The sequence below is a fragment of the Ochotona curzoniae genome, unplaced genomic scaffold (genome assembly GCF_017591425.1).
Source record: "Ochotona curzoniae isolate NIBS_2020 unplaced genomic scaffold, NIBS_Ocur_1.0 contig_2692, whole genome shotgun sequence".
Classification (NCBI taxonomy): Eukaryota; Metazoa; Chordata; class Mammalia; order Lagomorpha; family Ochotonidae; genus Ochotona; species Ochotona curzoniae.
In genome coordinates, this window is record NW_024465556.1 from 17279982 (window position 1) to 17296378 (window position 16397).

Here is a 16397-nt window from a genome sequence, read left to right on the forward strand (position 1 = left end):
AGGCGGTCAAGCTCCCACGCACTGGCTCACTTTCAGATACCTATAAGAACTTCAGCCACTCAAAGCCGGGAGCGGGAAACTGAATCCAGGTCTCTCAAGAGGGTGGCAAGGACCTGACCACCTTAGCCTTCAGCTGCTGCTCCCAGGGTCCACCTTAACAGGAAGCCAAAATCAGGAGCACAGCCAACTCTCAAACCTTAGCTCCCAATACAGGACGTAAGGCTCTAACGGGCATCTTGACCATCATGCCAAATGCTTGCCGCCTCTACCAACTTTCTAAGGGCCACTTAACAACTTGCAAGAGACTACAATCATGTAACTATTATTAAAATAAATAATAATTGCTCTATTTTATTATTACTGTGGCTTATTACATCTAACTTATAAATCAGACTGTGTACTGGATATGCCTGTATCCGAGAAACCATGGTGCACATATACTATTTGGAGCTGTCTATGGTCTCAGCCAACCACTGGGGGTCCTAGAACATACTGTAGTTCCTATGGATAAGGTGAGACTGCTGTACATTGTGATATTTGATGAATGACACAGTGCTCAATGCCTTCTATTTTATGACTTGCATTTATTGGCTATTAATTTCTGGGTCTTACTGAAGTTTCTAAAATCAAAGTAACTCCGATTCCTGTAATGGAAATATCTAGAAATATTTAACTGACCACACAGATGAACAAATGTTCATAAGGGCCTACAGTATTACTCAAATATCATTCCTAACATAAAAGATATTATACATTCTCTTGTTTCTGAGTCAGACCGGGGTCCATGAATCTGGAGAATATTCAGAACTGTTTTAGCAGGCCCTCTGCTAACACATGGTTACAGCTCAGAGGCCTGCGCACACTTTACAGCAGTTCATCAATGTTAATCTGCTAAAACTCCTCTGCTTTCTCTTCCTATGTTTTTTCTTTCTAGTATTCTGTCATTTCTACACTGGACACATTTATATAAAACACTAAGAAGAAGTTCAAAATGGAAGTCATTCATTGAAGGTGACTTTGTAAGAAACATGAATTTATATACTAAAGTTTTAGCCAATGCCCAAAATACTAATATTCACACTGAACATCTAATGAAAAAAATCAGACAGGAATGCTTAACTATATTAAGCTCAAAAATTGCTGTAGTAATATAAGTTTTGAGGTTTATAACTTTTCATCAAGTACATTTGACTAAACTAATGACAGCTTCAATGAACACAAACTTCAGAGTAGAAACAAAGCTTGAACTAATTTCATTCTGTAGATGCCCAGTTTGATTCATTTTATTTACTCATATTTATGCACATGCACATACCTTTACAGTTTAATTATAAGAATTAAGCTCTCACTCCAAGAGCAATAATATTTAATGATAAAGGCCATACTATTTATTTTTGCATAGCCACTGCTGTGGGTTAAGCCACTAAAATGGTGAACATCCCACAAGGATGTTCAAGCCCTGGCAGCTCCACCTCTGACCCAGCTCCCTGCTAACCATCCAGGAGAGCAGCAGAAGATGCACCAAGTGCCTGAACCCCTGCGTTCACGTGGCACACCAGGAAGCAGCTCCTGGCTCTGGCTTCAGTCTGGCCCAGTCCTGGCTGTGACATCTGGGAAGCGAACCAAAGCAGAGAACTCTCTCCCTCTCTGCCTTTCTAATAAATACATCAAATCTTAAAAAAAAAAAAAAAAAATTACTTTTACCTTCAAGCCTGTTTCACTTCAAGAGTGAAAAGTCAAAGATTAGATCATAATATATTGGGGGAAAGAGGTAGAATGCACCGAATTTGATGCATTTTCATTGTCTGTATAAACTTAGCAATTCAATTCTATCAACTTTAACATTAGTTAAAATTCTTTTACTTATTTAAGATTTAAAAAAAAGATCTTCAATCCACTGGTTCACCCTCCCTGACACCTGCAACAGGCAAGGATGGACCAAGACTAAGCTAGAAGCCCAGCACTCAGCCTGGGTCTCCCATGCATGTGTCAGAGGCCCGAGTTCTTGAACCATCACCTGCCGCCCCCAAGGGTGCGTATTAGAGACAAAAGCTGGAGAAGCAGCAGCATTTCAACCCTGACACCGGACCCAGAGGCGTCTTACCAACCTAATGCCCACCCCTAGTCAGTTTTAAATAAAAAAGCTCATGGTAAGATTAGGGGCAGGAAATGGTAGGTGAAATTCAGGTACATGTTCATGTTTGCATCTTCTGGCCTAGGTCCACATCTTCCAAATTGCTCTTTTTTTTAAGATTTATTTATTTTTATTGGAAAATTGGATATACATAGAGGAATACAAAGAGGAGATTCTGTCCGATGATTCACTCCCCAAGTGAGCGCAACGGCCAGAGCTGAGCCAATCTGAAACCAGGAGCCTATTTCAGGTATCCCACACGGGTACAGAGACCCAAGGCTTTGGGTTGTTCTCAACTGCTTTCCCAGGCCACAAGCAGGGAGCTGGAGGGGAAGTGGAGCTGTGAGGATTAGAACTGGTGCCCATATGGGATCCCGGTGCGTTTTCAAGGCAAGGACTTTAGCCGCTAGGTCACCGCACCAGGCCCCCTCTTCCAAATTCTTAAAGGACTTTCTACTCTCTAAACAGGTTGCTAACCACTCCCACATATATTACAGACCAAGCTAACAGCAGTGGTCACATCCCAATGGACAATTAATTACTAAGTAAAATAAGGTATTTCTTCCACAGGGACAAGGGCTCACAAGCGTTACGGCTGTCCAAACTCTGGCTGCCACTCTGGAATAAGAGCAGGAGTTTGAACTTACTTGTCCTGTGAAAAATAATGTGCCAAATTTACCACTCACTCAGCAGTAACAGGAGAGTTCAGTAGCTCCTCACCACAGTTAGGATTCACCTGCAACAACCTTGACTTCAATGATGTGAAACTTTTTCTTTCAATAGTTTTTTGCACTGTCGCGGCTTTTTTGCAAAAAGAATCATTCACATTTTTCATCTGCGTTGCCCCAGGTCTCCAAGACACAAAATGGCCAACCGTAATTATCCTCTCCCTAGAGTCCTTGCTTTCAGCATTTCAAAATAACTCATTTTGAAAACGTCCATGGCAACAGCATCACCCATCTCCGAGAGATAAAACCATCCTATTTCCAGCCAGTTCGTGGATGTCTAACAAGCACTTGCTTCCAGCTATCAAAGATGCTGGCACGAATCACAGGACAATGCTCCAAAACCAAAGCCGACCTCATTTTTACAACGGAGAAGATCTGGGTTTCCCACAGAAAGAAAAAGGCAGAATTCAAAGTTCTTAAGATTCTGAAATAACACACCAACAAACAGGATAAAAGCCAAAGTAAAAGAAAAAAAATCACAGACTGCCTATTCAAGCTTCACATTAAGGCAAACATTCAAAATCATTCCCTTTCAGCTTCTTGAGTAATTTTCCGTTTCAGGTAACCATTTTCTCCAAAGGAACGTGATTTTTTTAAAAAAAATTCTTTTAAAATGGTAACTTTCAATGCTCCTGCTGTGCAGACTGAATATTTCATTTGCGTATTTCAGGAAAAGAGTAGCCTCATTCATAAGTTCCATCTAAACCTTAAAGGAGAAACACGTTTCTTCCCAGAAACTTGGGGGTGGAGGGAGATGGGGAATGAGCATCGAGTTGCTGAAAAAACGCACCAGTGCCACGTCCTCCCCCCGCCCCCGCTCACGTAGTGGCCACTGCATCCCTGCAGAGCGCATTCCAAGGGCAAGCCCCAGAGCCGCTCTCGGAGAAACGGTGAGCTGGAAATTGGCAAGTTTCTCTGGCCTTTCAGATCAACTCCTAGAAGGGGACCCAGCCGCTTCTTCATCGCTTTCCTAAAAGCCGCGCAAAACTCCCACTTTGTCTAGGACACATAAAAACGTTACTGCTCACATATGGATTTTGTATTTAATACAGTCATCTTCTTTTTTTTTTTTTAAGGAGAAATGATCTCATTTTTATCATACCAGTCCCTCTTCCCTCCCCTTGAAACAACATACATCTGGGGGCTGATCCCTTAATCCAACTTGAAATTCTCACATGGCCATGGAATTCGTTTGAACTTTTAAAACAACCTCTTACATACTCGGCGGAGCCATGACAGAGACAAGCTCATGCGTCTTTAAATAAAGATTTATGAGGGAAGAAGAAGAGGGAAGGAAGGAGCCCAGCCTTCCCAGACAGGGTGATCTGACAGCTAACAACCTTCTCCACGGGGGCAAGAGCCCCTCAGCTGGGCGCCCCGCTTAGGTCCAGCTGCTGGGCAGCCCCCCGCGAGCTCGGCGACAACTTTCTGGGTAGGTACCACTTCTCCGACCCGACCCGCTCTTCCACGCAAGACCCGCAGCCCTTCAGCTTCAGCTCGTCAGCTTTAAATATCAGCTCTCCTCTGCCTAATGCTAAGCATCTGTGGCTCTGGAGGCAAAAAAAAAAAAAAAAAACTTCGCGTCCTGCCCTCACGTTCCCCGCAGCTTTGTAGCAAGGACCAGGTGAGAGAAGTTTAGAGAAAGGAAAAAAAAAAAATCAACAGGGTGAGTCTTCCACCCCGGGAAGAACATTCAAGAAAAGTCCTGGGTCTCTGGGGCGGGGACAGACGCCGCTGCTGCAGCCACAACGGCCGGAGGCGGGATGGGGCCGAGGTGGGACAGGGCAGCGCAGGGAAGGACCAGCCGGGGGTCGCAAGGAGGACTTGGCAAGGTAAACTGCGGCGGCTGTGCTCAACTGGGGCACCCAAGCTCCCTCCCCAAGCCCTCCCCGCCAAAGGTAGGAGGGAGACCGGACCACCGCAGCCATCCCTCCCCGGGCGCCACCCGTCCCCGGGGCCCTCGGTTCTCAGCCTCCAGGGCCTACGGAGTATCTCACCTGGAAGGTGGGACGGGAGGACCGCACGCGCCTGAGTCCCGGTCGCCTGCCCCCGGGGCTGGTTCTTCCCTAGCACCGTGCCCTCAGTCCGCTGGCGGCGCGACTGAGCAGCAGAGGGAGCCAGTTAGCCCTTTTATAGCCTGTAGGCCGCGCCGGCCGCGCAGGGGAGAGGGCGTCCACGGCTCTCTACGTGAGGCCGATCACACTCGCGTCCGCCCCACTGCGCAGGCGCCCGCCCGCCCCAACCCGTGGCCGCGGCGGGGGAGGGGCTGAGGCGGGTCGCCGTGGGCGGGGCCGCAGGCCCGGCCCGGATGCGCCTGCGCGGGCTGCTCGCCACGCCGCTGTTTCCGTGGTTACCGCCAAATTCCCGTGGCTGCTCGCTCCCGTTCAGCGCCTACGTTTCAGGGTCAGCCTTGAGGTCCAAAGAATATACTTTAAAAAGCATACGGAGAACCAGAAAGGATAGGAAGCGAAGTAGACGGGAAAGCCAGCCGTGGTATTTCAGCTGGCCTGGCTCCCTGTCATGTCATCTCAGGTCTTGCAGGAATCTCTGCTCTATCACCAGGCTTTATCAGCAGATAACAGACTCAGCGCGCCAGAGTCAGATTATCAGGGTTCAGCTCCTGACCCATTCCGGTATAAAGTTGGGAGTTAATATCTCCACAATAACGGGCTAGTCTCTAGGCCGAAGGAGAATTCCATGAGATCAGGAAGGAGTAAGAAATTGGATTCCGCTGTGATTTTAAGGCATCCGTGTAAGACACAGAATGTCGTGTTCGTTCTTGGTGTTGCCCTGTGGGCAGTATTTCTGCCATCAGCAAGCCCTACTATCAGGAGGCAGACAGTGAGGGAGATATTGCTACCTGGTCGGTGAGCTAGGCAAATGTTACTTGTGGGGAAAAAAAATGTGTTTCCGAAGTTACTCATGTACTCCAAAACACACAGCAGCAATTAACACTGAAGTCTCACCCGGATGATGGGGTGGATTATAAAAATATGGAATTAGAGAATAGGTACTAAGTGGACCCTCGGCAACCAGAAAAATAGTGCCATATTAATGAGTCTCAAAGTTCAGTCAGGAAGCCCACAAAGTCACCATTATTTTCATACCAGGACTTCATTTGCCTTTTTCAATCTAACCTGACAATGCAAATGGTTGTTCCAGAGATTTCCGTTTATCTGAGGGACTTCCAGAGAGACTGGCAGCAATCTCAGGCTCTTCTGTGTTCTTTGTGCTTTAGAGAATATAGTTATTTTCGTCTCACAGATATTCATGTTAGCATGTCAATGACCATTTTGAATGAATGAATAAATACCGTGCACGTTGAGCCCGACGCATGCCCTAAGTGTTGGTGGCTGCGACTGGCATCGCGCCCTCTGCAGCCCTCAGCACCACTTAGCAGTGTGATCACAGCTGCCAGCCTGAGGGCAGATGAACCACGAAGCCAACCAGGCGCGCTTTAGTTCCACTGCCCCTTTCCAAGTCAGTGGCATTTGTGAAACTTGTGAAAGCAGATATTTTAACTGCAGTTTCTGGCCAGCAGTAACTTCCTTTCTGCATGTTTCCTTTTGTCTAACGGTGTTGGCATTTGAAAAATTTAGCTGAAGTTGACTCAAGGATACACTTGGTTTCAGTTTAGTGGGATATATTTTTGTAACCCATCCTCGCTTGGATGTGTGGTTAAGAAACTGCCAGCTGTCCCAGTGTCAGAAAAGCATCCCAAGAATATGTCTACCTCCCACTGCGCTGGCCCACCCAGCACTGGTGCAAGCATAGGTACCAAGTTGGACTCGACTGTGTTCTAGCATCAAAAATATGTGGGTGGGATCCAGCACAGTAGCCTAGTAGCTAAAGTCCTAGCCTTGCACGCAACGGGATCCCATACGGACAATGATTCTAATCCCAGTGGCCCCACTTTCCATCCAGCTCCCTGCTTGTGGAATGGGAAAGCAGTCAAGGGCAGTCAAGGGCTGTGGGGCCCTGCACCTGCACAGGAGACCCAAAAGAGGCTCCTGGATGCTGACTTCAGATGGGCTCAGCTCAAGGCTGTTGCAGCCACTTGAGGAGTGACCTAGAGGACAGAAGATCTTCCTCTCTGTCTCTCCTTTCTATATATCTGACTTCCCTATAAAAATACATAAATCTTAAAAATGTATATGTGTCTGTGTGTGTGGTACAAAAGCAGCATGGCTGATATTTAGGGACCCTGAAGCTAACCTGTGGGAAATTCCTGCAGGTAATGAATGTTTAAAATTTTTAGGGGCCATATGGTAAACTAAGCTTCCACCTGCAGTGCCAGCATCCCAGATGGGAGCCAATTCATATTCCCACTGCCTCACTTGCAATCCATATCCCTCCTATGGCTTGGGAAAACAGTGGAAGATGGTGCAAGTGTTTGGGGCTCTCTACCCACACGGGAGCCGCGGAGGAGGCTGCTGGCTTCAGACAGGCTCAGCTCCAGCCGCTGTGGCCATTTGGGAAGTGAGCCAATAGATGGACGATCTCTGTGTCTGTTGCTGTCTGTCTCCTCTTCTTCCTTCTGTAACTCTAACTTTCAAATAAAAAAGAGCTTAAAATTGTTTTTTTTTTAAAGATTTATTTTGTTTTATTGGAAAGGCGGATATACAGAGAGGAGAGACAGAGAGGAAGATCTTCCGTCCAATGATTCACTCCCCAAGTGAGCATAATGGCCGATGCTATGCCGATCCGAAGCCAGGAGCCTCTTCTGGGTCTCCCACGCGGGTGCAGGGTCCCAAAGCTTTGGGCCGTCCTCGACTGCTTTCCCGGGCCACAGGCAGGGAGCTGGATGGGAAGTGGGGCTGCTGGGATTAGAACCAGTGCCCATATGGGATCCCGGGCGTGCAAGGTGAGGACCTTAACCACTTGCGCCACTGCGCCGGGCCCAAGAGCTTAAAATTGTTAAAGATTTAGTTTATCGATGCTTAGACAGCAAAGGCAATTCTTGTCAGATTTTAAGATAGCATCTCCAACAAGCAAGCATCATTGGTTTAAAGGAAGCTGATTACCATCAGTCAAATTTCTAAAATTTGACAAAAATCCTAAATGTATGATATTTATATGATATTATAAACAATGAGGTTTCAGTTGAAAGAATCTGTTCTAGCCTGGCGGCGTGGCCTCGCGGCTAAAGAATCTTGTCTGACATCCCTCTATTGATAATCTAAAACATTTGCCTACTGGGCCCAGTGCAGTAGCCTAGTGGCTGAAGCCCTCACCTTGTACGCACCAAAATCCTACATGAGTGCTGATTCTAATCCCAGCAGTCCTGTTTCCCATCCAGCTCCCTGCTTGTGGAACAGGAAAGCAGTCAATGACAGCCCAAAGCCTTGGGGCTCTGCACCCACATGGGAGACCCAGAAGAGCCTCCAGGCTCTTGACTTTGGATCCACTCAGCTCCAGCCGTTGTGGCCACTTGGGGAGTGAATCAGTAGAAGATCTCTCCTCTCTGTGTCTCCTCCTCTCTATATATCTGACTTTGCAATAAAAGCAAAAATAAATAAATCTTTAAAAAAAGAGAGACCGAAAAACTGTAAAGAAAAGCAATATACAGGTATATCACATAGTACATTCAAATACTGAATCTGAGATGTTTATGATTATCTTAATCCATTTAATATTGCTATAACAAACTACATGATAGTGGGTACTTTATAGAGGAAAGAGGTATATTTTTGGTTCCTGGTTTTGGAAGGAGTAAGTCCAAGTTCAAGCAGTGTCGTGTGGCAGTAGCTGCATACTCATCGTTACGTGGTACGTGGCATCACATGGCAGGAGCACACGCAAAAGGGAGAGTGCTAGCAAGACCGAGGTCACAGTGGGAGGAAGAAGCAAGGAAGCAAGCTGAGAAAACCAAATGTGTAGCTACTAACTCTCGTAACTGGTCCAGGCCTCAAGACCTAACTCCTGCCTCATGGGCATTCATCCCCGCTGCAAGGGGAGCCCCAATGACATAATCACACCTCACCAGCCCCTCCCCGCAACTCAGGGGTACCATCAGCTCTCAATGCTGTCACGTTGGGGACCAGACATCCAACACATGAACCCTTGAGAGAAAAGCCATATCCAAACCACAGTATAGTGACAGTGTGTGTTATTTAAATTGTGTGTTATTTAAATTTAAATATGCTTGTCCCAAAAGGGCACTTCATATTAAATCTGTGTTCGGGCCTGGCGGCGTGGCCTAGCGGCTAAAGTCCTTACGCGCCGGGATCCCATATGGGCACTGGTTCTAATCCCGGCAGCTCCACTTCGCATCCAGCTCCCTGCTTGTGACCTGGGAAAGCAGTTCATCCTGCACCTGTGTGGGAGACCTGGAGGAAGTTCCTGGCTCCTGGCTCCGGACTGGCACAGCACCAGCCGTTGCACTCACTTGGCGAGTGAATCATCAGATGAAGATCTCTGTCTCTATCTCTCCTCTCTGTATATATGACTTTGTAATAAAAATAAATAAATCTTAAAAAAAATCTGTTCAGCTGTTCAACTTAATCATTCCTGCTAGATTATGATGAAAATGAGAAGCAAGTTAAAAAGTACAAAGAGAATAACATCAGTCCCCTTAGAATAGCATTTCTTTAAACCCTTAATGAGTGTCTCTCATATCTGGAAAAGGTAAATGTGTTTATCAACTAATATTTGTTGGGATGAGTATTGTGGTAGAGTGTGTTAAGCCACTACTTGGGACACGCACAGTCCACATCAGAGTGCCTGCGTTGAAATCCCATCTGCATTACTGATCCAGTTTCCTGTTAGTGCACTCCCTGGAAGGCAGAAGATGATGGCTCCAGGCGTTGGGTCCCTGCCACCCACGTGGGAGACCCAGATGGAGTTCCTGGCTGGTCCCTGCCTGTTACAGGCATTTAGGGAGGGAAATAGCAGATGAAAGATCTCAGTTTCTCTCTCCCTGTTACTATTTCCAATAGATAACCATTTTAGTAGCTATGGTAACAACAAACAATGGCACTCAAAGAATAAGCCTCTAAAAAAAAAAACCAGAGACAAGCATCTAGCCTCCCAACTAAGGCACCACATCCCATGCTGAATTACCCAGGCTTGACTCCTGCTTCCAGCTCCTGATCACAGCAGACCCTGGAAGGAGGGTTAAAGGCTCAAGTGACTGGGTCGTTCTACTCATGCGGGAGACCTGATACACATTCCCAGGTCCAGGCATTGGCCCTAACCCAGTCCTGGGCATTTGAAGCATTTGATAATTGAACCAGCACATGGAAACTCACTCTGTCTCTCTATGTCTCTCTCTACATATCTGTGTGTGTGTGTGCATGTATATGTGCTGGGGCCTGTGCAGTGGGTGTGGAGAACACAAAGGTGTGAAGAGAACTGTCCCATTGCAGGCATGGCCGCAGGAATTTCCCACTGCATGGCAGGGCCTGGTGGATGTCTCTACAACCACCTGAAGGTAGTTCCATCTCCCTTTGCATGGACACCTGATCACCACCCGCCCCCCGAGAATTCTGTAATCTATTCAGGCATTGTTCGCTGCTGTGGAGTTGGTGTTTATGATCAACGTGAGCTTGGAAGTTGATGTTGCTGATAACTCTTGCCAAACAACCTTTTACAATTCATGCTATCTCCGTCTCTGTCTCTATTGACCATCCTTGATCTTAAACTCCTTCCATCTGTAAAGCATTTCCTCCCTTTCCTCCCTTAACTGATTCAAGATTAAGTTGTAGAATGAGGATTGTAGTAGGAATGTGTTACTGATTGATGTGCATGTCTATTGAGAACCTCTATTGAAAGAATTAAGGTGAAATTCTACTTTAACCAGAATTATCCTTGGAAACACCCACTTAACCATGACATAAAGTCTGTGCCTGAGTTTGTGACTGTTTCTTGTATAAATAAAGGGGACAGGGCCCGGCACGATGGCACAGTGGTTAAGGTCCTTGCCTTGCATGCCCAGGATCCCAGATGGGTGCCAGTTCTAATCCTGGCAGCTCCACTTCCCATCCAGCTCCCTGCCTGTGGCCTGGGAAAGCAGTTGAGGACAGCCCAAAGCCTTGGGACCCTGCACCAGCGAACTCTGGGGTATTTAGGATATGTAATTGTTGCCTTGCTGGGTTGGGGTTCCCACAGGAGAGTGCAGGGGCTGGAGTAGGGGCTGTGTTCTGGTCTGGATATGGCTGCAGTCTCCCTTGGCACAAGTGTGGACTGGGGCTGGGCACACCTAACCAGGCTAGATGCCAGCACCATCTGGTATTCTGGAGAACCTGGGTAGATGTAGAACGGACTAGGCTAGATCTCTGTCTGTACTGAGCCATGTGTGAGCAGTGTCTGGGTATGGACGAGCCTTGGCTGGGCCGAAACATCCAATAGTAAGAACTGGAATGGGGCCCGGCAGCATGGCCTAGAGGCTAAAGTCCTCGCCTTGAACACACCCGGGATCCCAGATGGGTGCCGATTCTAATCCCGGCAGCTCCACTTCCCATCCAGCTCCATGCTTGTGGCCTAGGAATGCAGTCAAGGACGGCCCAAAAGCTTTGGGACCCTGCACCCGTGTGAGATACCCAGAAAGAAGTTCCTGGATCCTGGCTTTGGATCGGCATAGCATCGGCTATTGCGCTCACTTGGGGAGTGACTCATCCGGACAGAAGATCTTCTTCTCTGTCTCTCCTCCTCTCTGTATATCTGCCTTTCCAATAAAAAAAAAAAAAAAAGAATCTTAAAAAAAAAAAAGAACTGGAATGGATTGAAGGTCAGCAAGGAGGCCTGGCCCATGGACCCACTGTTATGCACAGGATCTGGCATAGGGAGATGTTCTGATGGAGGAGCTTGGGAAACTCCTTTGTTGGGACACAGTCCCTGCAGGTGACTACAAGAACCACAATAGAAAGAAACCCAGACCAGGCCAGACAAAGATACCCACCGGCATACATCTGGCATAGGTCGGGGCAGACCAGGCTGAACCAGTTCACACCAAACACTGATGAATCCAAGCACCAGAACAGAGTGTGGGTCAGGACAGATTCAGTCATGACACAAACCAGTGCACATCATGGAATGCCAAGGTGAGGTAAGCATATCAGATGTGGCCACAACATCCAAACAGCACATGTGAGAACCAGGGAGGGAGGGACAAAGCTGGCAGGGGTAATGTGGGCTCCCCTGCTGGACAGCCACTCCCACTGGACAGCATGGGTTGGGATGGGGGCAGACCAGACCAGGCAGGGTTACAACACCTGTGGGCCTCATGTGAGCTAGATCAGGGAAAAGCCAGGTTGGGCTGACTGTTCTGACTGATGCAAGCAAAAATTAGAGTGGGTGAGGGTTGGTTGGGCTTTGCTACAGCATCAGCCGGCAGAGGCTGACACTGGGGGCTAAATCTGTCAAGCTAAACTCCAGAACCACCTGGAGAGTGCATAATCAGGGAGTGGGGGTACTAGTATGCCACTAATAGGGAAATAGCGGGTACCGCCCTCTTGGGTTACTACTCCCACTGGAGAGCACCAAAACCAGGATTGGGGCAGGGGTGGCTACATAGAAAGGCACCCGCCAGTATGTGTGTGGGCTGGATAGTAGGGTTGGTTGGGTTGTACTAGGCTTCAATGACCATTGGCAGGTATGAGAGCTAAATGGGATGTGGGACAGACTGAACATGTCTGTGATACATATTGGCAGGCATGGGAGCCAGAGTAGGGGGCAGGCCTGTATGGGGAGTCGCCCCAATTAGGCTGCAGTTAGCTCCCACTGGTTTGCGTGAGGGCCAAGTATGAAGTAGGCAGGATTGGGCTGGACTACAACACCCATTGGTTCACGTGGAAGATAGGGCTGGAAGATGGAACTGACCCAGGAACTGCAATGACCAGCGTGTGCATAAGCTGACTGGGGAGATGGATGGTACCGGACCCTGTACTGGCAAGCACACACAAGAATCATCTGGGATCATCTCAGACCAAGTTTGTTTTGTTTGGAGATCCCTCCACCTGAACTGCTGATCTCAGAACCCCAACCATGAAGGCACTATGTCAGCCAGTCGATTCTGAATAGGTTTCATCGCACTTGGAGTGGCAAGATTGGCAACAATTCAGAACTGTCGAACTATCAAAACGCATGAGCAGGACCCTCGGAGCATGCCTCACATCGGGGACCTGGGATGGGTGGGAAGCTGGGTAGGGCTTCTCCCTTTGTTTCTGCCCTGTCCCCAGATACGGGGGAAAAAAATGATGGTATTAGTGTGGAAACAATGGTCTTACCTACTTTATTGTAGCCCTTGACCCTGAGATTATTAAAAAAACACAACAAAAACTTTGTTATAGCCATTATATACTAAACTCTAAAGCACACACACACATACACACAACCAGCTAGTCAGTGACAAGCTTCCCATCTTCCAAACTTAACCAAATAATAATAGCCTTACATCTCCACAGGAATCATCATGTTTCTAAAACTCATGGCAATGTTGGTCCCCTGCCTCCTTTGAAAATCAGGCAATCCCTTGGCCCTGGCAGGGTAGACTACTTTGCATGTATCAGGATCCTAAATGAGTGCCAGTTCTAATCCAGCTTCCTGCTTGTGACCTGGGAAAGTAGTCAAGGATGGCCCGATGTCTCTGTTGATTCACTCCCCAAATGGCTGCAATGGCCGGATGTGCTCTGATTAGAAGCCAGGAGCTTCATCTGAATATCCCATCTGTGTGCAGAGTCCCAACGCCTTGGGGTGCCCTCGACTGCTTTCCCAGGCCACAAGCAGGGAACTGGATAGGAAGTGGGGCCGCGGGGATTAGAATTGGTGCCCAGGGCCCTGCAAAATAGCCTAGTGGTTAAAGTTCTTCCCTTGAACGAGCTGGGATCCCATATGGGCTCCAGTTCTTATGTGAAAGGGACTTTCTCCTAGCTCGTGGAGTTGAAGAGATGAGGGATTCTAGATAACAGTTGAAACAGGAAACCATTTGAGTCACTGAGCTCCAGCCACATTGAACTTTGATGGCTTCGCCAGAGGGACCAGACTGTTGACATAGTATGACCCCAGTAGGCATCAACACTGTAGGGCTCCTCATAGATGGCATCTCAGTCCCCCAAGTCAGTTACCTTGTAAGACACAAGAACTTAGCAGGTGTAGTGAACTTAAGGAGCTTCAGGTGGAGTTAGCCCAATCTTACTATATGAAGTTCTTTATAACTGAGAATCTGGGGTTGTTGCAAAGGCACAGCAGCTAATCTTCCTTCCTGTGGTGCCAGTATCCCATAGGGGCACTGGTTCCTGTCCCTGCTGTTCCACTTCCAGCTCCCTGCTTATTTCCTGGGAAAGCAGCAGAGGATGGATGGCTCAAGTTCTTGAACCCTGCACCCAGAAGAAGCTCCTGATTCCTGGCTTCAGATCGGTTCAGCTCAACTTTGCCACTTGTGGCCACTTGGGAGAATAAACCAGAAGATGGAAGATCTATCTCTCCTTTGTGTAAAGGAAAGCTTCCTGCTTGTGGCCTAGGAAAGCAGTCGAGGATGGCCCAAAGTCTTGGGACCGTGCACCCATGTGGGAGAACTGGAGGAGACTCCTAACTTCGGACCAGCTCAACTCTGGCCATTGCATCACTTGGGGAGTGAATTAGTAGATAGAAGATCTTCTTCTCTGTCTCTTCTCCTTTCTGTATATCTGACTTTCCAATAAATAAATAAATAAATTTTAAACAAAAATGAAATTAAGAGATAAACTTATTTTGGTACAGAAATTTGTTTAAAAATAAGCATGTAAGGGGGTTTCAAAAATACATAGGAAATACAGATTATGAAAAAATAGTATGTATGGTGTTCTACCTTGTTGCATCAAAACTTAACACCACTTCTCACAAACTTTTTGCTCTATTCTCATATAATCTCATATTACACCCTCAAGCTAGTAAGGCCAGCAATGTTAGTTATGTAAAAATTAAGTTAAGGTTTCTAAGCTTTGAACAGTGACAGAAGAATGATATAATAATCAAGACCAGAAGTTGGGAAAGTGGGCTAAGTTTGCAAAGAAGCTGAAGAATCTCACTTGGAACCAGTGAGTTTGACATGAGAGGGACCTACACAAGGTACACTTGCTCCTTTTCAATTTTTTGCATCTTTCTTTTATACTGTATCACTTTTTGAATATAAATAGTTTGAGTGGTGAATATTAAATATTTTCAAATTTGCACAGGATTATGCAACAATCATTCTACCAAGCCTGGAAAATATTTACAAATTTTAAAGGCATTTAACTGAAAACAAGAAGTTGCATTTGAGAATAATGCTTCTATTTATAAACAAACAGAATCTGACTTGGCTGTCTGAAAGATCTGTAGAGCTTGGCCAGTCCATGCATTCTTCCATCCAAATGAACTTGTCAAGTTATCAAACATGCCAGGCAAGAATGCCAGAAATCTCAGCTTTACTTGGTGAAGCAAGACTCAGCATTTGGGACCTGGAGTTCATGCAATCACAGAATCACAATTTGGTAGAAAGAATAACTCTTCAATTGGAAGGAGCAATGGCAGAAATCAACAAATTTAGGCTGCAGTTTACTATTAGCTTTAACTTTGTAAAAATTTTTATTGATTTATTTTATTTGAAAGAGAGAGAGAGAGAGAGAGAGAGAGAGAGAGACCTACCATCTGCTGATTCATTTCCTTCCTAAATGCCTCGAAGAACCAGAGCTGGAGCAAGCCTGGAACTTAATCCAGGTCTCCCGCAATGAGTGGCAGAGACCCAGACTGTCAACTGCTACTTCCAGGGTGTGTATTAGCAGAAAGCTGGATGAGAAGCAGAGCCAGGGCTCATATCAGGAGTTCTGAAATGGATTGCAGGCATCCCAACCAGGGACTTCATCACTGCTCCAAACACCGGGCTCTAAGGGAACTTTTTTTAGATTTGTTTTATTTTTATTGCAAAGTCAGATATACAGAGACGAGACGAGACAGAGAGGAAGATCTTCCACCTGATGGCTCACTCCCCAAGTGGCCACAGTGGCCGGAGCTGAGCTAATCTGAAGCCAGGAGCCAGTAGCCACTTCTTGGTCTCCCATGCTAGTGCAGGTTCCCAAGGCTTTGGGCCGTCTCGACTGCTTTCCCAGGCTACAAGCAGGATGCTGGATGGGAAGCAGGGCCACCGGAAGTAGAACCAATGCCCATATGGGATCCCGGCACGTGCAAGGTGAGGACATTAACCACTACGCTACCGTGCTAGGCCTGTATCCTGTGCCTTTAACAGTCCCCATTACATTAGGCGCTCATTAGATCAGTGTTGGCTGAATGACCTCCACAACGCACTTCCCACACACGTCAGTACTTCAGGAATAAAAAGGAAACAAGTAGATTTGCTGGCGGCATTACTTTCAGTCACACAGAACGCCAGCTGCCTGCTTGATTGCAAACTCCACGGCAAAGCCCCATCCTTCCTAACTGGTAGAATGAGCAACAGAATGAGAGACACGGACAAGTAGAAAGGTAACTGATTCACATCCCCACAACAGCTACTTTTGTGTCTCAAGGTAGATTTAATGGCTTCATCATTTTGTAATTTACAAATGAAGTTAATCTTCCTC

General features: G+C 46.9%; 1 protein-coding gene across 3 annotated transcripts in view; it reads right to left on the bottom strand.

Annotated features, from left to right (window-relative positions):
• P4HA1 (prolyl 4-hydroxylase subunit alpha 1) overlaps positions 1–4947 on the bottom strand; it is a 72883-nt gene extending 67936 nt beyond the window's left edge. For all 3 annotated transcript variants that reach the window (XM_040975933.1, XM_040975930.1, XM_040975931.1), the window contains exon 1: positions 4860–4947. The gene's annotated coding sequence lies outside the window, so the exon portion shown is untranslated. The remainder of the gene's footprint in view (positions 1–4859) is intronic.
• Between the last annotated feature and the right edge of the window lie 11450 nt (positions 4948–16397).